We start from the raw sequence: 22,292 nt of genomic DNA, 5'->3' as shown, positions 1-22,292 counted from the left end.
TGTGGACATTGCTACCATAAACATTGGGGTGCAGGTGCTCCTTCAGATCACTATGTTTGTATCCTTTGGATAAATACCTAGTAGTGCAATTGCTGGGTTGTAGGGTAGCTCTATTTTTAACTTTTTGAGGAACCTCCATACAGTTTTCCAGAGTAGCTGCACCAGCTTGCATTCCCACCAGCAGTGTAAGAGGATTCCCTTTTCTCTGCATCCTTGCCAATATTTGTTGTTTCCTGACTTGTTAATTTTGGCCATTCTGACCAGTGTGAGGTGGTATCTCATTGTGGTTTCGATTTGTATTTCCCTGATGCCTAGTGATATTCAGCATTTTTTTCATGTGTCTGTTGGCCATTTGAATATCCTTTTTGGAGAAATGTCTGTTCATGTCTTTTGCCCATTTCTTGACTGGATTTTTTTTTTGTTTTTTGGGTATTGAGTTTGATAAGTTCTTTATAGATTTTGGATACTAGCTCTTTTCTGATAAGGCATTTGCCGATATCTTCTCCCATTCTGTAGGTTGCCTTTTAGTTTTGTTGACTGTTTCCTTTGCTGTGCAAAAGCTTTTTATCTTGATGAAATTCCAATAGTTCATTTTTGCTTTTGTTTCCCTTGCCTTTGGAGACATGTCTAGCAAGAAGTTGGTGTGGCTGAGGTCAAAGAGGTTGCTGCCTCTGTTCTCCTCTAGGATTTTGATGAATTCCTGTCTCACGTTTAGGTCTTTCATCCATTCTGAGTTTGTTTTTATGTATGGTGTAAGAAAGTGTTCCACTTTCATTCTTCTGCATGTAGCTGTTCAATTTTCCCAACATCATTTGTTGGAAAGACTGTTTTTTTCCATTGGACATTCTTTCCTGCTTTGTTGAAGATTACTTGACCATAGAATTGAGGGTTCATTTCTGGGATAATTATTTTCTCTTAGCGCTTGAAAGATATTGTACCCTCTTCTCATGGCATTTGTGGTTCCTGGTGAGAAATCCACAATCATCTGAATTGTCCCTCAACCCCCCATGTCTCCCCCTTGCCGACCCCAGGTAAGGTTTCACTTCTTTCTTGTGGAATTTTTTCTTTGGTTTTAGTTTTCAGAAGTTTTTCTGTGATGTGTCTTGATGTGGGTTTCTTTGGACCTTTGCTCAGGTTCTTGAGTCTCTATGTTTCTGCTTTTTACTAAATTGTGAAGTTTTCAGGCATTATTTCTTCAAGTACTCTTTCAGCTCTGACTCTTTCTCCTCTCTTTTCAGTATTCTGATGACTTGAATGTTAGATTTTTGTTGTTTTTGTTATAATCCCATATGTCCCTGAAGCTCTGTTCATATTCTTTCAGTCTATTTTCTCTCTGTTGTTAATATTGGGTATTTTTCATTGTCTTATTTTCAGGTTCACTGATTTATTTCTTTGTCCTCTTTATTTTACTGTTATGCCCACCAATTAAGTTTTTATCTGAGTTATTGTATTTTTCAGTTCTAAAATTTCCATTTGGTTCTTTTTAATATCTTCCCTTTTTTTGCTGAGACTTTTTTTCATTTGTCTCAAGCATGCTTATAAATGGAAGCATATTTATGGTGGCTGTTTTAAAATCTTTCTCAGATAATACTACAATCTCTATTATATTGGTGTATGTGTTTATTGATTGTCTTTTTTCATTCAAATTGTTTTCTTATTTCTTGGTATATGGAGAGATTTTTCAGTTGAACCTTGGACATTTTGGGTGTTATGTTATGGGACTCTGATTCTTATTTAAACCTTCTGTTTTAGCTTTTATTTTTTTAGGTTACTGTTCTAGCGGAGGAAGGGCACCTTGCTATGGCCAGGTGAGAATAGATATCTGGGTCCCTCACTTGACCTCCAATGACACCTAAGTGGAACTCTTCATTACTAATGGACAGGGGGTGGAGTTTCTGGCTCCTCACTAAGTCTCCACTGAAATCTCCTGGCTGGGAGGGGTAGGAGCACTATGTTCCTACTTTCCATGTGGCCTCCACTGACAATAGGGAAGGGAGATGTGGTGGTTTCGTTACAGGTGGGTGACGGTGAGTCCTGACTTTTCACTAAGTTTCCTCTGACACAGCGTGGGGGAACCCTTCCTTATTTCCGTGTGGACTTGAAGTCCAGTTCCCCATTGGTCTTCACCTGCATACACCTTGAGGGAAGGTATCTGTCACTGCCCAGTGGGAGGTAAAGTTCCTGGCTCCCTTCTTGATCTTTGTGACAGTCCATCATGGGACATTGTGGTGTCTTTTTACAGCCTAATGAGGTGGTGAAAAGTAACTCCCCTTTCAGGCTCTGCTGGCAGATATAGGGTGGGACCCCCTCCTTTTTCTGTGGCATCTGGCTTGAGTAGAGCAGTGATTGTAAGTTTTGTGTCTTGCTTGGCTTGCTTTTCCTGCTTATTTGGCCAAAAAGAGAAGACTTTTGTTGGGAGTTTGTCTTCTGGTCTGTTTTACCTTCAACTCCAAGTCTGGTATACGTGAGGCAAAAAATAAGCCCAGGGAACTTACCACTCTGTTGTCCCTGGTTCCCTAGGTTCCTATTTCATCTGCCTTCTTCTACCTGTCAGAGTCTTTTTATGTTTGTTTTATATATTCTGTCCAGGGCTTTTAGTTGTACATGGTGGAAGGCATAGGGAAAACTATATCTACTCCTCTTCACACAAATGGAGATTTAGCCCTCTTTCTGAGCCTCACAAAAGTTATCCATAATTATCTAAACTGGAGACTGGGATGAAAGGTAGATTTTATAACTCTTTAATTTAATTTTTTATACTTTATCAGTGAAAATGTATTTAACACTTAATATTAAGATTTAAAGCCAGCAACTATGCAAGCTGTTTTACAAATATAATCTCATTTAACCCTCACAGTCACCCTTTGTGTGGGCATTGCTATAACCCTGAATTTACAGATCAGGAAACTGGGGCTTGGCAAGCAGTTTACCAAGGGTCACACAGATGGTGAGTTCAGGGCTGGGTTCTGAACCTGCACCTGATTTCAAAGATTCTACCGAGATGCTATCTGCCAAGTTCTTCTGTCTGGGAGGCCTGGCAGGCTATTGACTTATTGATGGGTTGTTGACTGTAGGAGTGGTTTGGCCAGAATCTTACTTGCTGTGGTTGTTGGTGCCTTTCAGAACTCCCACTGACCCGGGAGGGTACTGGAGGCAATTCTTACAGTCAAGGATTAAGCCTAGGACCTCAAGGCCATCTCTTCCTTTTTTCTAGTTTCTAAGCCAAGACAAGTCCTTTCCCTTACAAGGGGCTCATCCTATTTCCCTGCTTCGTAAGAACTTGGTTTTGTTTAAAAGTTTGATCAGGTCATTTGAACTCGTACCTGACTTTGTTTGTACCCCTGAGTCTCTAGACTAGAAAAGAAAATCTTCCTCAGTCCGAGGAGCTCTGTCATTGTGCCCGTGAATGCCCGTAAAAGGAGATTTTTCCCTGTCATAAGCTTGCTGGGTTTTTTAGCTCAGGAGGCCTGGTTTAAAAACAAACATCTAACATTTATCTTGGACCTTAACCAACTCCACCAATCTGACATTCTCTTTAAAGTGCAGTTGTAACTCCAAAGTATGCGGTGAAGAAAAAAAAGGAACACCCTTCAACGTCACGTCTCTGTTCCTGGCTGGAACTGAAAGCCCACTTTTAACGCTGTTGCCTGTGTGGGGCCTGCTTCTACTGCGGAAGCAGCTTGGACTGCAGGGAAGGTAACGGCTGAGTATCAAAGAGAGAGAGTTCAGAATTTAGAGGTCTAGGGAATTTAGTGATACACAAACAAACATGTGGGGGCTCCCTGATTCCCACACCCACATTTTAGAAACTGCGATGAACCCACAGGCAGAAAGAATGTGTCTAGCTTGAAATGATCAAAGGCAAGCGTTTTGGAATCAGAGACATGTTAGGTCAGTCTCAGCTTCTCCACTTATGTCTGGGTGTCATTGGAAAAATTTCTTAACCTATTAGAGCTTCAACTTCCTCAGCTCTGGAAGTGAGAATAACAACACTCAGGCTCTCAGGGTTGCTGTTGTGAGGATTATATTAGATATTACAAGGAAAATGGCCTGAACATAGTAAGCACTCTAGAAAGATTCACAACTCATGACATGATCAAAATACGACTTTTTATTTTCCCTTTAAAATTGTTCAGCTGGTGCAATCTTCCATTGCCTTAGAAGGAAATGCCTGGCAGGTACATCTTACCGACACATGAAGTCCACAACAGCCAATTCAGAGACTGCAATGTCTGGGCAAAGACAGTGATCATTCTGAGCTGGATTTAGTGTTCAGCCTCCCAACCTCTTTTGGCTCAAGTGAGCCTCCGGGAGGATGCCCCCTGTAGCTGGCACTGGGAAGGAAGTAGGGGATGTATGTGCTTGGTTCTTTATTTTTCCAGCCCTTTCTTTTCATCTTCCTTCATCAGCTCCTGGTTGGTTTCTGTTCTCGCCATGGATGGGAAGGTGGGGGACAGTGGTGAGAAGAGCAGGAAGAGGCATAGGATAGGTCCTTGTTGACTGGAAAGGTCCCAAAGTGGTTCTGTGCTTAGGGTGTGTAGAGCACTCTCTACTTGTGGGCCCTGTGGTGGGTTCTTCCACGTTCCCAACACTACTTCCTTCTGCAGATCCCTTGACCCAGTGTCTGTGTTTTTCATCTCCAGGGGCCATCAAAAAGGAAACCTAGACCATATTGTTTACTTTTTCTTAAAATATTGAATCTTTCCAATTACTTCTTTGGGGATATGCTAAAAGCATAGGCTTATTCAGTGAAAATCAAAACCATAAATAATTTGAGGCAAAACATCCGCATAAAGTAATGGATGAAAATGGAAAATGCTATGTTAAAATAATCATACCCACTGAAATTTTGCACATTGCACTGCAAATGAAGGATAACACACTGAAGGTATTGTGTGATGTCACTGAACGTGCCAGGTACTGTAAGGTAATATTTGTTATGTCTATTTGCCTATGTGTCCAGACTTAAGGCCTCATGTAGGTGATGGCTTTCAACTCCTACAGACCTCTGAATTGATCTCTATCCTCTTGAGGCTGGGGCCATCTTCCAATTAGATGATACCTCTTGACAGAATTGACAAGACAGCCCCAGCCTGCCTCTTTCTCTCCTGGACTAATATCTCAATACTTGGGGACATGATGCACACTTGCCCTGAGAAGCTGTGGGGAAGAGGTTTGATTTCTATGCAACTACTTCTGCTGTCACCAAGATGGCAACATAGGAGCATCCTGATTTTCTCCCATGGATGGACTGAGTAGACAATTACACATGGATCAATTACCTCTGAAAGAAATCCAGAAACACCTGAGGTGCCTGAGAAAATAGAGACATTAAAATGGGTAAGAAAAGCTGAGACATTCTCTCGCCATAAACTTCACTCCCAGCACAGTGCTTATAATCAGGATGCCACCCCTAACTCCCAGTTTTACCCTGAGAAATGAAGACTTTGTATCACACATCTAGCACCCCAACTTTTTGAAGCTGTCACCCAAGGTATGGGCCCCAAATCACTCCTGAGAGCCAGTGGGTCTTACATTCAGAAGTCCTGCAGGCTATAGTAAACAGAGAGGAAGTTGTTAAATGGGCACACAAGCACTTCTTGTGGCTGTCCCTTCAGACACAGTGCAGTGGCAGAAGACAGAAATTCTCATCTCCCAAATTTTTCCTGGAAAAGGTCTGACTGTATATTTTCCCAGCTGCTGCCTAAGGGTCCAACTGCTAATCAGTCTGCATCTGGGTGTTGACTGAGATCCTTGCAGGAGCCTGAAAGAGCTGGTGGGCACTTCCCCTGCTGTCTCCTTCTGTCCCACTACAGCAATAAAACCAGACCTCTAGCTTCTGCCTGGAAGGAGCTTGTCCACACATCTAACACCCCGACTTTTGAGGCTATCACCTGAGGGATGAGCCTTTGTCCCTAATCGCCTAGCTCTGATAGCCCAGGAAGCTCAATAGTCACAAGTCCCAAATAAAATATTAAACAGCAGCAACAACAACAACAAAAACAGTTTTCAAATGAGTGTACAAGCACTTCCTGCAGCTACGTACCTCCTACCTGCTGGCTCAGCACAGATGAAACAAACAAAGATGCCCATCTCGTATTCTCTCCATGGAAGAAGTGTGACTGCATACTTTCCCAGCTGCTGACTGAGGTTCTGGCTTCTAATCAGTTTGCACCTGGGAGCTGACTAGGATCCTCCTGGGCACCAGAATGTGTGTGTGTCCCTCACTCACCATCTGCCCCCAGCTCACTCCAACAGTAAAAACAAGTCTCCAGATTATCTCCAGAGGGAGCTTGTCAACATATCTAGCACCCAACTATTAGGGCTGTTGTCCAAGGGACTGGATCTCAAATCGCCTAGCTCTGAGAGTCAATGGGGCTCGGTATTTTTAAGAAGTCCCCTGGGGCCACACGAAACAAAGAGGTGGTTCTATTTGGGCACATAAGCATTCCCAGTGACTATTACCTCTGGCTCAGCACAGAGTGAGTAGGCAAAAACACACAGCTCCCCTTTTCTCCCTAACAGAGTTTAGACTGCATACCTAACGTTCTGATTTTTCTTTCCAGCTGCTGCCTGAAAGTTGGATCTGAAGGGGCAGGTAATTAGTAGTCCTCTGGGAGTCTGAACAGGTGTGTGGGCACTTCCCATACTTTTGGGACATGCACATCTGCTGGGATTAAGAACAAAAATAGTGGTTTGGGCACTCACAAAGGTTTGGAGGCAACCAGGAGCTCAGGCATGGCTGATTGATGAGGCTCATCTCCCACATGAGACTAATTTGTCAAGACTGAGAAAGGTGGCTGTTTTATCTAATGCACAAAAACTAACACAGAGAGTCAAGGAAAATGAAGAAACAGGGGAATATGTTTCAAACAAAAGAACAAAATCAATCTCCAGAAACTGATATTAATGAAATGGGGATAAGTGATTTGCTCTATATAGAGTACAAATTAATGGAAATAAAGATGCTCACTGAAGTCAGGAGAATAATGCATTAACAAATTGAGAATTTCAACAGAGATTTAAAAAATATTGAAATGTACCAAACAGAAATCATAGAAATGAAGAATACAATAACTACACTGAAAAATTCAATAGAAGGGTTCACAGCACAGAGGATTGAGTGGAAGAAAAGATCAGTGAACTAGAAGACAGTACAATGGCTAGGATCCAATTAGAGGAGCAAAAAGAAAAATGAACAAAAAATGAGTGAAGATAGCTTAAGGGACTTAAGGACACCATCACGTGAATGAGTATGTACTTTAAAGATGTCCTAGAAGGAGAAGAGAAAGAGAGAGAAGAAGAAATATTATTCAAAGAAATGATGCCTGAAAACTTCCCTAAGCTGGGGAAAGAAAACAGGTGTCTGGATCCAGGAAGCCTAAAGAATACTAAAGAGGATGAACTAAAGAGATCCGCACTAAGACACATTATAATTAAATTGTCAAAAGTTAAAGACAAAGAGAGAATTTTAAAAGCAGCAAGAGAAGGGTACCTGGGTGGCTCAGTCAGTTAAGCATCACAAAAGATAAAGAGAAAGGAATCAAAGCATATCATCACAGAAAATCATTAAGCCACAAAGGAAGAGAGCAAGAGAGGAAGATAGGAACAAAGGAACTACAAAACAACCAGAAAACAATGAACAACATGGCAATAGTAAGTGCATGCCAATCAGTAATTACTTTAAATGTAAATGGACTAATTTGCCAATAAAAAGACATAGAGTAGCTGAAAGGATAAAAAAAACCAGGGCCAACTGTATCCTGCCTACGGGAGACTCACTTCAGCTTTAAGGGCACATATAGACTGAAAGTGAAGGGATGTTAAAAAGGTATTTCATATAAATGGAAACCACAAGAGAGCAGGGATAGCTATACTTATACAAGTAGACTTTAAATCAAATACTGTCAAAAAAGCCAAAGAAGGTCATTATATAATGATAAAAGGGTCAATTCATCAAGTGAACATAAAATTGTAAATATCTATGCATCAAACATTGGAACACCTAAATATACAGAGCAAATATTAACAAATCTGAAGGGAGAAACATATAGCAATACAATTATAGGAGGGGCTTCAATACCCCCTTTCAACAATGGATAGATAATCCACACAAAGAAATGAAAAGACATTCCATCCTCATGGATTGGAAGAACACATAGTATTAAAATTTTTATACTACCTGAAGCAATCCACACATTTAATGAAATCCCTATCAAATTACCAACAGCATTTTTCACAGAGTTAAAACAAAGAATCCTAAAATTTGTATGGAACCACAAAAGACCCTGAATAGCTAAAGCAACCTTGAAAAAGAAAAGCAAAGCTGGAGACTTCACAATTCTGGACTTCAAGTTATATCATAAAGCTGTAATGATGAAAATAGAATGGTACTGGTTCAAAAATAGACACATAGATCAATAGAACAGAATAGAAAACCCAGAAACAAACCCACAACTATATGCCAATTAATCTTTGACAAAGCAGGAAAGATATTCAATGGGAAAAAAGTCTCTTCAACAAATGGTGTTGGGAAAACTGGACAGCAATATGCAAAAGAATGAAACTGAACCACTTTCTTAAACCATATGTAAAAATAAATTCAAAATGGATTATATGCCTAAATGTGAGACCCAAAGCCATACAAATCATAGAGGAGAACACAGGCAGTAACCACTTTAACATTGGCTGTAGCAACTTCTTTCTAGATATGTCTCCTGAGGCAAGGGAAATAAAAGCAAAAATAAACTATTGTGACTTCATCAAAATAAAAAGCTTCTGCACAGCAAAGGAAACAGTCAACAGAACTAAAACACAACCTACAGAATGGGAGAAGATATTTGCAAATGACATATCTGATAAAGGGTTAGTATCCAAAACATATAAAGAACTTATAAAACTCAACACCCCCAAAATACCATATGATTTCACTCCTATGTGGAATTTAAGAAACGAATAAATGAACAAAGAGAAAAAAAAGAGAGAGGAAAACCAAGAAAGAGACTCAATTACAGAGAACAAACTAATGGTTACTAGAAGGAGGTGCAGGGAGGGGATGGGTTAAATAGGTGATGGGGAGCAAGGAGGGCACTTGTTTGTTTGTTTTTTAAAGATTTTATTTATTTATTTGACAGAGAGAGAGAGACAGCCAGTGAGAGAGGGAACTCAGCAGCAGAGTGGGAGAGGAAGAAGCAGGTTTCCCAGCGGAGCAGGGAGCCCGATGCAGGGCTTGATCCTAGGACTCTGGGATCACACTCTGAGCCGAAGGCAGACGCTTAATGGCTAAGCCACCCAGGGACCCTAGGAGGACACTTGTGATGAGCACGGGGTGTTGTATGGAAGTATTGAAGCACACTAAATTGTACACCTGAAACTAATATTACACTGTGTGTTAGCATAAAATCAATAAGGAAACATTGGATATAAACTACATGTTAGAGAAGCTACACTTAACATACAGAACATTCCGTCCGACAGCACTAAAATGCACATTCTTCTCAATCACACATGGAACATTCTCCAGGAATAGACCATGTGACTATATCTATATCTACCTAAGCCACAGGCATCTTTACTTTCTTAGGAGTCTCTTTATCTACCTAGCAGGAAACACTGAACATTTTCTGAGCAATCCCCTAGAAACCCCATCTCACTAGCCTTGAGGTTGAAAGGTAACCCCAAATGTAGGAGGGGTGAGATAGCTCAGCCTCAGCTCTCTCCATAGAACTTTCTTCCTCCACCTTTTCTCACAACTCTCTGTTCCCTTTCTATAGCATTCATCTGCCCAAGGGCCCCAGAGTGGTACAATTTGTTCTGGAACATTAACTGTGCGAGGTCCACACATCGGGATTGGTCTTACACTCATGTGGTTCTAGTCTTTATTATATGGGTTCTTCTGCTAAAACTTTAATTTTAGCATCCTTTTACACATTTAAGAGACCCAGAATTTAAATCCTTTTAATTTTAGTTACACTCCTTCCCTGACAAATCCTGGCTGATTTCTTCCTTCTTTGTCCTCCTGACAAATGACTGGGTATGGTTACCCCACATGCCGCTCTTGGAAGTTACCTTATTCCCGCCCTCCCCCAACCTCAATTTTAGATAAATTGTCCCAAATGAATAGCACTGGTCTCCAGTGTTGAACTCCAGATCCAGTAGGGGGTTCTCACAGATAGAGACTCAGGTCTAAGTGGCCATTTGCCATGGGCATGGGTGGGAATGGAAGGAAGGATATGGACATGAAGAAAGGAGAGCATGAGCTCTGGTGTGTTGGAGTGGCTTACACCCTTCAGCATGATTGGTAGATAGTGACCAGGGCTCAACATGGTGCTTCTGCCATGGGAGAGCCTCAGCACAGAGGACAGTGAGGAATCTGGTATCAGGCTCAGTTCAGAACTAAGGGACGCTGCAATTGGGAAGGCTCCCCTCCAGGCTGCTGGCTCCCTTGGCTTACCCCAGCATCCTGGAGTTTCTCAGACTCATTTTCTGTCTAAGCTCCCTTCCTTGCCCACCTCTCTTCTTAACTCATGCCCTCTTGGTGAAGAACTTTGGTGAAGGCTATGTAGGGAGATGAAGGAAGTGGGGGCAAAAGGAGTGGGCATGGTGTCCTTTTCACACTGCCCACTGAAGCTGTTGGATATGACCTTGGCCACTTGGGATCCCTTCCTTCCTAGCTCAGGATCTCTCCAGTAGTGAGAGTCAGCTGCAGCCTGAGCTCTGAGCTGGCACAGGGAGGAGCCCTGCCTGACCTTCCCATTTGGCTGATGCCCTGCATATTGGCTCAAAAGAAGCACACACCTAGTTCTCATGCTGGAGCTCAAGCCAAGTGGCCTCATCTCCCCTGCAGCCTCCCCTTGGCTCCGGCTGATGATTTGTGGCTGCCCATTAACTCTCTTCAAATGGCTGAGCTCTTAGGAACATCTGCTCTGTGGTAGAGCAAGCTGTGATGTTTGCAGTGACATATGGTCAGACTCATCTACGGAGAGATTAGGCTCACAGAGGGCACAGAGGGGCAGACTCCTGGACTTCTGCTGCCTGGGGAAAGCCAGGCTCCCTACTAGATCATCAGAGAGCAAACAGACCTTTTCCTTACCTTCAGCCATTGCCCCCCAATGCAGCAGGGACCTGGGGCTCTGCCTGGCCCCCTTGCCTCTAGAACCTGCCTTCCTATTCTGGCTCTGATGGAGGGAGAGAAGATCATAAGTCTGGACCAGTGGTTCTTAAACCAGGAGGGCTTTGAGAACACAGATTGCTGGGTCCTCCCCCAGAACTTCTGATTTACTAGGTTGGGAGAGGAGGCCAATAATTTGTATTTCTAACCCGTTCCCGGGTGATGCTGATGCTGTTGGTCTGGGAGAACCACTTTGACAACCACTGTTTTTGACCAATCATGGAATGGGACACCTCTCTGGGAGGGTTAGAGGGGTACCAGGTCCCAGAGCTGAGATGGAGGGTTGATTGGCTTTAGGCTGGGCCAATGAAAGATTGGGTGAGAAAACTTTCAGATGCTGACTTCTAAGCAGGTTGCAGGGACTCAGATTGCCAAATACCAAGTTACTGTGGAGTGTAGACCTCTCAAGGTTCAAAGTGGGCTTGAGGCAAATTTCCTTATTTCTTTAATCATCCCCAGATCAGTCTCAGAATCCAAATACCAGAACTTGGTAGAGAGCCTGTTGAGTTTGGTTTGTGGGCACATGTCTGGCCACAACTGCTATCACTCCCTGGGCATCTGTTGATGAGTGTGGTCTGTTCCGTGAGTGGTGAGGGAAGAGTCTTGCATTGCAGACGTTGACTCATCTGATGAAAGGACTGTCTTCTGAGGAGACCAAGGGACCCCAACATCGACTTCCCAGCTCTGCCCATTGAGGACTCTACCTTTTGGACATCTTCTAGATCCTGAAGCTTGGCTGCATGTGGGAATGTTTGGATCACCAGCTCTTAGGAGGCCCACGTGGTCTTTGTTCCTGTTTAGCAAAATGCAAGGTGCAGTTCAGGCTCAGGTCTGAACAAAGATGCAGTGATCTGAGGTGTCGGTGCTCGTGTGGAGGGGAAGAGATGCCATCTGGGCAGCCCGGCCACTCATCTTTCAGCAGTGCCGGAGGAGCGGAGGCCGGTGAGGGTGAGGGGCATGGACAGTGAGTCAGCTCACCCGAACTGCAATGGCACACAGATGCTGGCCCTGTATGAGATGGACATCTCGAAAAGTGACACTCCGCTCTGAAATCCATCCTTTGAAAGCTTCCCAGCCAGGCAGCTTGGGGAAGGCCACGTGAGGACACCTCTCTGCTCACAGACACTCCCTTGTGCCTCCTCCTTCCCTGCTTTTCCCATTGCCTCCTCTCCCCACCCAGCCTAGTTTGGCTTTGCTAATTCTTCCTTCCCTGCCACCGCTCCTTGGCTGTTGGGTTTGTGGCCAGTGTGGAGAGTGATGGAGGTGGCATACTGGGGGGGAGGGGCAGTAAGTCCAGTTTTGCGTGTTTGCCTTTTGGTGGGGCAGAGCAAGAGAGACTACAGAAGAGAAAATGGAGATACAGGAGTTGACCACTTGCCTAAGGTACCTATTAACTGGCAGAACTAGAATCTGGTTCTAGGAACCCATAGTCCCCGAGCCTGGAATCCATTTCCTCTCCCTCCCAGTTGTCCTCATCTGAGCCGTCCTCTAAGGCTCTCCTTGGAGTCACTGGTGTGTTTGGGGATAACAGGAGGCCAGGAGGCCTTTGCCTCTTATTTGCCTGCATCTGCCAAGATGTTTAAAGACATCTCTCTAGATATGTGGGGTTTAATCAGGGAAGCAGATCCACTATGAGTTTTGGGAGAAGAGATTTCTTTTTCTTTTTTCTCCAAATTTTAATCTAAATTCCAGTTAGTTAACATACTGTGTAGTATTAGTTTCAGGTGTAGAATTTAGTAATTCATATAACATGTAACGCCCAGTGCTCATCACAAGTGCCCTCCTGAATACCCATCGCCGTTTAACCATCTCCCTGCCCTCTTTACTGCTTTCGCTGACTACAAACCCTTACACCAGCGAGGAGAAGGAGATGAAAGCCTTCGGGGTTTTAAAATAATCTCTGGGAAAACTCTGCCTGCAACTGAAATCAACCGGTTTGCCTTAAAAGGCAAAGACCTTGTGGCTAGCCGCACACAGACTTTGCCCTGAGCCCTATAACTAGGGGGACCAAAAGCTCCAGTTTGCCCCAGTTCTGATTTACATCTGTTGTCCCAGCATAATTATTAATGATGCCTCCTTGTGTTCTAATGAGAACAGTGGTTTGGATGACAAATTTTACACAGTTACTTGGCCTTCAGCTCAGCCCTGGGTTTGTACTTGCAGATAAGGAGCTGTGAGCTGAGGGCAGAGGAAGTGGGCTTGCTGGGGTTCCTTGTAGCCCCTCACTTCCTAACCCTGCCTCCCATTCATGAGAAGGTTGCCTTGGGGGCGAGGTAACTGGGCTGCCACGTGGAGTCCTATAACCCGAACTGGGGAGAAAAGCAGACTGAACTGCCCCTAGTCCCAGTGCTTCCCAGGAATTTCAGGAAAATACCTGCCATGTATTCCTGTCCTTCCTACTCCTCCCTAGGCCCCAGCGCCCAGGTCTGGGGTCTGATTTGCTGAAGGAAGCACAGCCAAGCCCCCTGGGGCTCAGTGCCTGCCAGCAACCTCAGCTTTTCCTTCTGCTTATGGACTGTTCTGCCCAAGGTCTGAGGCTCTTCTTCCATCCCTGGCCATTTTTGGAGAATGTTGCTGTGGATGATGGAAATGCCCAGAGGGGGTGGGTACTATGGATGCTTGAGGTGTCTCAAGTAATCCTCTGAACTGCAGGGGATAGGGCTCTTTCCAGGAGGGGTCACATTTTCCCTGGCTGTCTGTGGTGCCCCAAGCCCTCAGAGCACAGAGGTTCTGGTAAGGTCCCCAGCCCAAGGAGGTGGAGCATGGCCAGTGGCTTCTCTGAGGGGGAATGAGCTGAGAGCGGTTTCTCTCTCTGGATGGTTCCTCCCCCCATTTCCCACTTTGGCAACTCAGGCACGTAGGCTTTATGCAAAGCATAATGTTCTAGATTGGCAGGCGCCCAGGCTCTGAAACCAGGCAGAATCCCAGGTTTGCATCTGAGCTCCATGCTACCTGTGTGATTTTCCATCAATTACTTAGCTTCTCTGAGCCAGAGGGGCTCTTCTTCACATAGCGGGGAGAGTAAGATTTGCCTCGCAGGGTGGCAGTCAGATTAGATCAAATGAAGGGTCTGCAGACTGCCTTGCGCACGGATGGGGTCCCGTCTCCTCCGTGCAGTTCAAGGCCATTTGCTTAATTCACTCTCAGTTCAGCAGAGCTGTACGGAGCCAGACGTAGCTTCACCTGACACTTTCTTGGAGAGTTGTGGTTTGATTAAGTCAGTGGTTAATTGAAATTCAAGATTTTCAACATCTATTTCCTTCAGGTCACTGGTTTCTTACATTCACTACAGTGAATGGAATGAATGAAGAAATCACTAGCTTTGTTAAAGGTGATAGGCGCTGTGGGGAAACAATTAAGATGAATTTTAGCATCCAATCTGCCCTCACAAGCTTTCCCAATGGAGTGGGAGAAAAACATTCCTCTAGTTGTAGAAATATGAAGATTGGGCCCAAATAACCTGTTGATTCAAGAGAAAGCTCAGGCTTTGTTTGAGGAAAAGAGGTGGGGATGGGGTTGTGGGCAAATGATTTAAGCTCTCTGAGCTCACCCTCCTCCTCTATAAAACTGAGACCACCCTACTTACCTCCCAGGACGATTAGGAATAGTGAGACATTATTTATATAAATCCATCAACAAGGTGCCTGTCATAAGTAGTCACACAGTAGCCACTCTCGATGCTGGCGTTTCTTCTCGGCCTGCCGCAAACGTAGCTCCGTCGTCCACTCAGCATTCTCCACACGCTTCCTGCTCATTTCCACTCTGGCCTCCCCTAGGGTACTTTTTGTCCTCTGAGAGGCCTTCCATCCACCCTTTTCTCTGGTGCAAGTGCTTGAGACCCTACTGGAGTCCCTTCTCTCCATGGAGACTTCCTGAGTTCTCTGTCTGTCCCCTTGAGTTCCTTCCTCCTCTTGGCATTGATTATGTGCTGCTTTGGGGGGATGTGTGCCTTCCCGAGGTCTTACGTCACCCGTGAGATGGTTGGATGCTTGTAGACAGGAAGTCTTTCTTTTTTACCCCCTCCGAGTACAAATGCTGGGTCATGCACACGGTGGTATCTGACGACAACTTACAGAAAGTCAGACGCGTCCTCCTCCCTCGGACCGAGGTTTTGTGGGAACACAAACTTGTGAACAGCGGAGTGTTTACTCCACAGATTCCTTTATTTCCCAACAATATCCTCAAGATTGCAACTGTGCTGCCCTCCGGCCTCATTTCCCAACATGGAATTCTGGGCTCGCAGAAACCCAAAGGAAGAAGTGACCTCAGGGTCCAAGGAGGCTGCAGAAGGCTGCATGGCAGCTGAGGTAGGAGCCTGACGCTGCAAGCATAAGCATGCCTCCCAGAGGGACTCTTGGCTCCAGAGCCAAGACTGGTGGCCACCTCAGCCTTTGTCATTTAAGCCTGGAATCTACAAGTAGCCCTTTCCTGGCCGAGAACAAATAAGCGTCGGCTTGGGAGGGGCGGCCTTTGTGAGTGTGTGTGAGTGTGCATGAGTGTGTGTGTGCATAGAGGGGGGGGAGGGGAGGGGAAGAGGCGGTGCTAAAACTTCATCCAGGTTGAACCCCTGCATTTGGATTTGCTAAAGAAGCGAGATAAGGGAACTGCATGGACATCCGTTTTTAGCGATCGTATTCTTTTTTTCGAACTAAATTTACTTAGTTACTAATGAATCATTGAACACTACATCAAAAACTAATGATGTGCTATACAGTGGCGGACTGAACATTAAAAAAAAAAAAAAAGAAGTTCGTATATAAAACAAACCAAGGAGGAGCTGCTCTTGGGGCAATGCTAGGGTGGGAAGGGAGACCATGGGAGCTTCACCAAGTACGCTGTCAAATTACTGGTATCACAAAACTCATTCTTCCTGCCAAAAAAAAAAAAGAGAAAGGGATACTTGTGTCTTTTTCACTCTTAGAAAGCGCTTAGCATGGGTAGGACCCGACATTCTGTGCTCATTTAAATGTCATGTCTTTCTATGAAGTTAGGCAACTGAAGGTGATTTTTTTTTTTAAGATTTTTATTGACTTATTTTGAGAGAGAGAGAAGGAGGAGCAGAGGGAGAGGGAGAGAGAATCTCAAACAGTTTCCCCCCACCCCCGACTCGAGGCTCGATCTCATGACCCTGAGATCGCGACCTGGGCCAAAACCAAGAGTTGGTGGTTCAGCCCGGTGTGCCTCTCAGGTGCCCCCGAAGGGGGTAGTTTTTGCTTAAGACTCCTGCTCGCCTTTCGGCTCTACCATCATGATTTGACCATAATGTCTGACAGACAGGAGGTCCTGCAGACTCAGGGAAGTGACAGTTCTGAGCGAGCTGCGTAGTTAATAGTGCTGTTTTGGTCTAGGGTGGAGGCAGCAGGGTGCCCCCGAGAGGGGCTTTTGTGTGTAGCCCCGTGTGTGAGGTGGGTGTCTGTGTGAGGCCTGGGTGGGGAGTGAGGCCTGAGGGTGGGGGTGTGCACGTCCTGCTGTGTGTGGTCTCTCTAGGCTTGCAGGCCACGGGAGGCTCTGGTTTGGATGTCACTGTCAGCGTTGGAGGCACTTGGGCAGCTTCCAGCAGAGCTGGTTGGTGTTGAAGGCCATGGGTGATGGCTGTGGGAATGGTACCAGCCTGCCTGGGCTGTGAGGTAGCCAGTTTCCCCCGTATCCCTGGGAGCAGGCGGTGGTGTCACAAACTGTGTGGGAAAGGAGGGCCGCCCAGGGGTGGAGGACGGGACAACATGGGGTGTAGCCTGGGGAGGGGCTGGAGAGGGCAGGCAGGAGTGGGAGTCTTGGGGGATTAAGGAAAAAAGGGCTTGAAAACTGGGATAACGCGTTTCTCCAGCACTTGGCTCTCTTTATCTCTTAAAATTAAAGCCAGGCCTTCACTGGAACATTCCGCTGGAGATTCTGCTGGGAAATTAAAAAGATTCTGGAGGAGTGGGTGGTGAGTTGGATTTTTCTGCCTCAGTTGATAGTATATATGTTGGGGTAGACAACACAGTTTTTTATTCATTCATCAATTGGTTATTGAGTACCTAGTATGCTCCAAACCCTGGCTTAAGGGCTAGGTAAAACAGAAGTCATGGAAATAGTATATTATATAGGTATTAGTATATAATATAGTGCTAACATTATTAATAATAAACTAATAACATACTAATTTATTAGTATTTAATATAATAATAAAATTTTTATATATAAATCATAGAACTATATATAGTAAATCAAAAGTATATGTATATACATGTACATACACACACATGCTATTATGTGTCTACATGTATGCATGCACACTATATACTGTGTAGTGTGTGTGTGTACGCACACTATGGATATAGTGTACTTGGGTATAGATGTGTTTGTACCTAGCATACACACACACACAAGTCCCTTGCTTTTGCCCTTCACCTCTACTAACTCAGCAATCCTTGCAACAACTCTATGCCAGTAAGTGGCAAAGCTGGACTTGAACCCAGGCAGTCTTCCTCTAGGTTCTATCTCTTAATTACCCCACCATACAGCCTCTCAATAGAGGTCCATACGGGGTGCAACAGGAGGTTAGAAATGTACCCCTGGGAGTTGGAGAGGCTTCCCAGAGAACAAGTTGTCTTGGCAAGAGTGCCGTTCTAAGATTGTGTCTGCGTCTGCGTTGGGGGTGGAGAGCACAGGGTGGAAGGTATTCCAAGTAGGAATCCAAACTTCCCAGGGAGCAGAAGTGAGTGAGAGCAAGGCACTTCATTTCAGGCCCACCCAGGCCAGGTACAGGAGGCCAGAGCACATCTGGGCTACCCAGCCCAAGCCCTCCTACTCCACATCATAGACGGCAGTGCCAAGACCCCCCAGACACATGCACGCTTCCTATCGGCTGACTATAGTCCAGGCTCCAGGGGCTCCTGATGACAACAGTACTGAATCTAGCTGGTGTGGGAAGGGGGAGTGTGGGGGGGGAAGGATTGGAGCTGGTTTATTTCTCAGCCGTCATGCCCATTCTAGCCATCAGCTCTTTCCCAGAGGGGTCAGCACAGCGATGGTGAGGGGGTGTTGAAGGAGCTGTCTGTGACATTGCTCAACCCCGGCACGTGGAGCTGCCTGCCCGGGTCAGCTGGCCATCTGCGTCCTGTTTAGTGCGCCCACTCCTGTGAGCTCTGCTCTCTGGCCCATCTGTCCAGCTGAAGGGGAGGTTTGCAGGCAGAGGCACGCCAGTCTCCCAGTTTTTGCTGTGTTTCTCTAACCAAACAGATGCTTAGGACAAATAAACAGACCAGGAAGCCTTGGAGAGGTTGTGTGAGGCTTAGCTGAGACGTGCTGTCCTTTTTGAAGGCGTTGGCGTGCTTGAAGGAACCAACATCCAGGCAGGGCCAGATCATATCTGACTGCAAATTAAGGCCAGGATTCTCGGATCATCCATAATGACAGTATCTAATATTTGTTTAATGCTTTACAGTTCCCAAAGCCCCGAGGTCACCAGCCCACAAAGAATGAATGGGGGCCTGGCACTGAAGTTCTTAGAGTCCAAAGTTAAGGTCTTCTCTTTGCCTGTGTGGTAACCCACCTTGGAAGGTTAGCCTAGAAAACATTAGAAGTTCCCTTGGAAATTGCCAGCTGTGCTGTGACTGGTTGTGTGATTTTAATCACTTCCTTTGGGAGAACAGGCTGGAAGGAACCTCTAGGACAGAGCTCTGAGCGTTTGCTCTGGGGACTGCTCCCTACAGTCAGACCTTTACCATCTTGGGGCCCAGAATGAGCCCACTTGGACAATCAGACAGACCTGGGTTTTCGGACTCGGCCTCCATTTAGCAGGACCCTGATGGATTCCTTCACTTCTCTGGGCCTTAGTTTTCCTCTCAGTAAAGAATAACAATGCCTTGCTCATGGGGTTTTGTGAGGATTCACAGGGGAGTGTTCAACAATTGTGCCCTTCCTTCCTATTTCTCCCCTGGCTTGTTCTTCAAGTCTCTTCTGGCAGGAAAACCACATCCAATTGCTTGGCCCCCTTCTTTTCCCTTTACTTGGCTGTCTCCTTTTTAAGTTGCTCCATACGTATCCAGCCCCCTCTTAGTCACCTATGATGCTGGACACTTGGTTACTGTATAGCTCCCACCAAACATTCCAGAAGCATGTTTAGGCTTTGGCTAGGTTTGAATGGGAAAACCCTACGCAGTGCTGGGCAGTGTGGCTGGCTTGCTGACTGTTCAGTATTAGCGATGACTATTACTATCGTTCCATAGGACTCATGAGGGAAAACTTCAATGATTCCCAAGATATTGGGGCTAGAAGCGACCTTTGTGAACATTCTGCATTTCCTCTTTTGACAGAAGAGGTGTCAGGGGCAGAGTAAGTTCACATTTGGGGCTGGATCCCAGTACTCGCTCGCTCACTCACTCACTCACTCACTCACTCATTCGACAAACATTTTTTGAACACTTACTATATGACAAGTGCTACACCAAGTATTGGTGTAAGAAGATGAGTAAGACAAAGTGCCAGCTGTCAAAGAGCTCATGATCTGCCTGGGAAGACAGACACGTAAATAGGGTAGAACACACGTGGTGAAAGCAATGATGGAAGTATGCATGGGGTATCTGGAGAGTGGAGAGGAGAAGCCTCCAATACACCCTGGATGGGTCAGCAAATACTTCCTGGAGTTGGTGGTAACGGAGCTCAATTGTAAAGAAGTAGAAGCTAGTCAGGTTAAGTGGAGATTTTTGGGTGTGGGTGTGGGGCCATGGAAAGCAGGTCAGGAATTCCTGGCGAAGGAGAAAAAGAATGCACCATGATACATTCAGAGACCCAGGCAGCTTCTGATGTCTGGAGCCCGATTCCATGGAAGAGGGAGATCGTGAACAGGAATTTGGAGAAAAAGAGAAAACTCTATGGGTGGAGTGAAATTTCTCTCCTGAACAAGGCCCTGAGGGGAGAAACAACAGAATTATGCACGGGGCACAGTAAATGGTTTGGAGTGGAGAGGCATCGGCCAGATGGTCATGGTGGAAACTGGTAGAAGGCTTTGAGACCTATTCCTTTCTCAGATCCTTTCCTGTGGGTTATAGAACACTCACATCTCCCAAACAGATATTTGCTGAAAACAGCATTGGAATAAAGGGAATAAGAAAGGAGGACACCAGGGACGCCTGGGTGGCACAGCGATTAAGCGTCTGCCTTTGGCTCAGGGCGTGATCCCGGCGTTATGGGATCGAGCCCCACATCAGGCTCCTCCGCTATGAGCCTGCTTCTTCCTCTCCCACTCCCCCTGCTTGTGTTCCCTCTCTCGCTGGCTGTCTCTATGTCTGTCAAATAAATAAATCAAATCTTAAAAAAAAAAAAAAGGAAGGAGGACACCAAATGAAATGAGGTCATCCATGACTGTGCAATGAGTGTGAGCATGCCCTCTCCCAGAGGGCAGAATGTTGAGTTGTGTGCTAGGAGCAGAGTCCCATGTGGTGTGTGAAGCCAATACAAATGTAAGAGTTTTCTTAGTTAACCTGCTCAGTGCCCAGAGAGGACATGGTGAACGTCACCGGAGAAAAGGGCACCGGATGGGCTTTTGGATGGGGTTAGATGGCACCTCGGAACCAACAGAGGAGTCTTTCCTGATACATTTCCTGTTATAATTCAGCATTAGTGAGGTTCTAGGTTGTAATGAAAAGAAGCCAACTTGATTAATTTAGGCAGAAAATAATTTATTGGCAGGATATTTGGTAGCTGTTTGTCTTAATTTGAGTATATGACTCACAATGTTACATTACTTTCAGGTAAACAACATAGTGATTCAACGAGTCTATAGGTTACGCTATACCCACTACCCTCTGTCACCATTGACTATATTCTGAATGTTGTCCGTTTTATTCCCATGACTTACTCAATTCATAACTGGAGGCCTGTACCTCCCATTTTTCTTTACCCATTTTGCCCATTCTCCCACACCCTCCCCTCTAGCAACCACCAGCTTGTTCTTTGTATTTACAGGTCTGATTCTGCTTTTTGTTTGTTTATTCACTCATTTGTTTTGGTTTTTAGATTCCACATATGAGTGAGATCATATGGTATTTGTCTTTTTCTTTCCGACTTATTTCACTTAGCATAATACCCTCTGGGTCCGTCCATGTTGTTGCCAATGGCAAGATCTCATCCTTCTTTATAGCTAAGTAACATGGTAACTCTTGACATCTGTGGGAAGACTAGTGAACCAGTTTAAGGCACATCAAGAAAGGCAAGACTCTGCCAAAGTTCCATCATGGGAGCAGTGGACTTTGGTGGTTGCTTCTGATCACACTTTTGGACACTACTGCCCCCAGAAACTTCCCAAAAGAAGAATGGCCTGCTGATAATCTCTAACTGATCCTTGATTTTTAACTCAGAGGTGAATTCTGTGTGGAAGCTTCTAATTGGCCACATTTAGGACATATGCCCTTTTTCTAGCTACCAGGGAAGGAGGAAGAGGAACAATGTAGCTCCTTTGGCTTCCATAAGAAGGAGGCCTATCTATCTTCCACCTAACTTGGGATTTCTTCCCCTAGTTTGAGAGTGTTTGGATTCTGGGTGGCCCCAAATAACAAATATGTACCACGTTCTTTGACCTTCCAGGCCTGACTCTCAAAGGCATTTGCTCTCCAAAGCTGCTCTCCTCTGGCTTCATAGTAATTCTGAGGGACTAAGGAGTTTTCCTGGTCACACTTGGAAGCATCCAACTCTTGAATTATTGATTGCTTTCTTCCAATTTCTTCCCTGAAAATTGGATACCATTTTCCTTTGAGTGAAAAGGGATACAATTGCTTAACTACAAATAGGATTCCCTCTTTCCCTGAGGAATTTCTGCCAACAGCCTCTTCTTACCTTATACTGTATACATCAGAGGTGGATGAGAGGGACAGGACCACTTACCGTCTCTGACTTTTTCAGCTTTTCCTGCTTTGACAAATGGCATTAATCACACTCCTGTTGGTTAGACCTAAGTTTAAAAAATCCAGAATCTTTCTTCCTCCTTTTCCCCCCACTTCCTTCTTCCCTCCTCTCCTGCCCTCCCTTCCTTCCTTTTTATTTCCCTACTTCCCTCCCTTTCTCTCTCCCTTTCCTTCTTCTTCCCTCCCTTCCTTTTCCCCTTCCTTCCTTCCTTCCTTCCTTCCTTCCTTCCTTCCTTCCT

The sequence above is a fragment of the Ursus maritimus genome, unplaced genomic scaffold (genome assembly GCF_017311325.1).
Source record: "Ursus maritimus isolate PB19 unplaced genomic scaffold, ASM1731132v1 scaffold_16, whole genome shotgun sequence".
In the NCBI taxonomy this organism is placed as follows: domain Eukaryota; kingdom Metazoa; phylum Chordata; class Mammalia; order Carnivora; family Ursidae; genus Ursus; species Ursus maritimus.
This window is presented reverse-complemented; position numbering follows the sequence as displayed.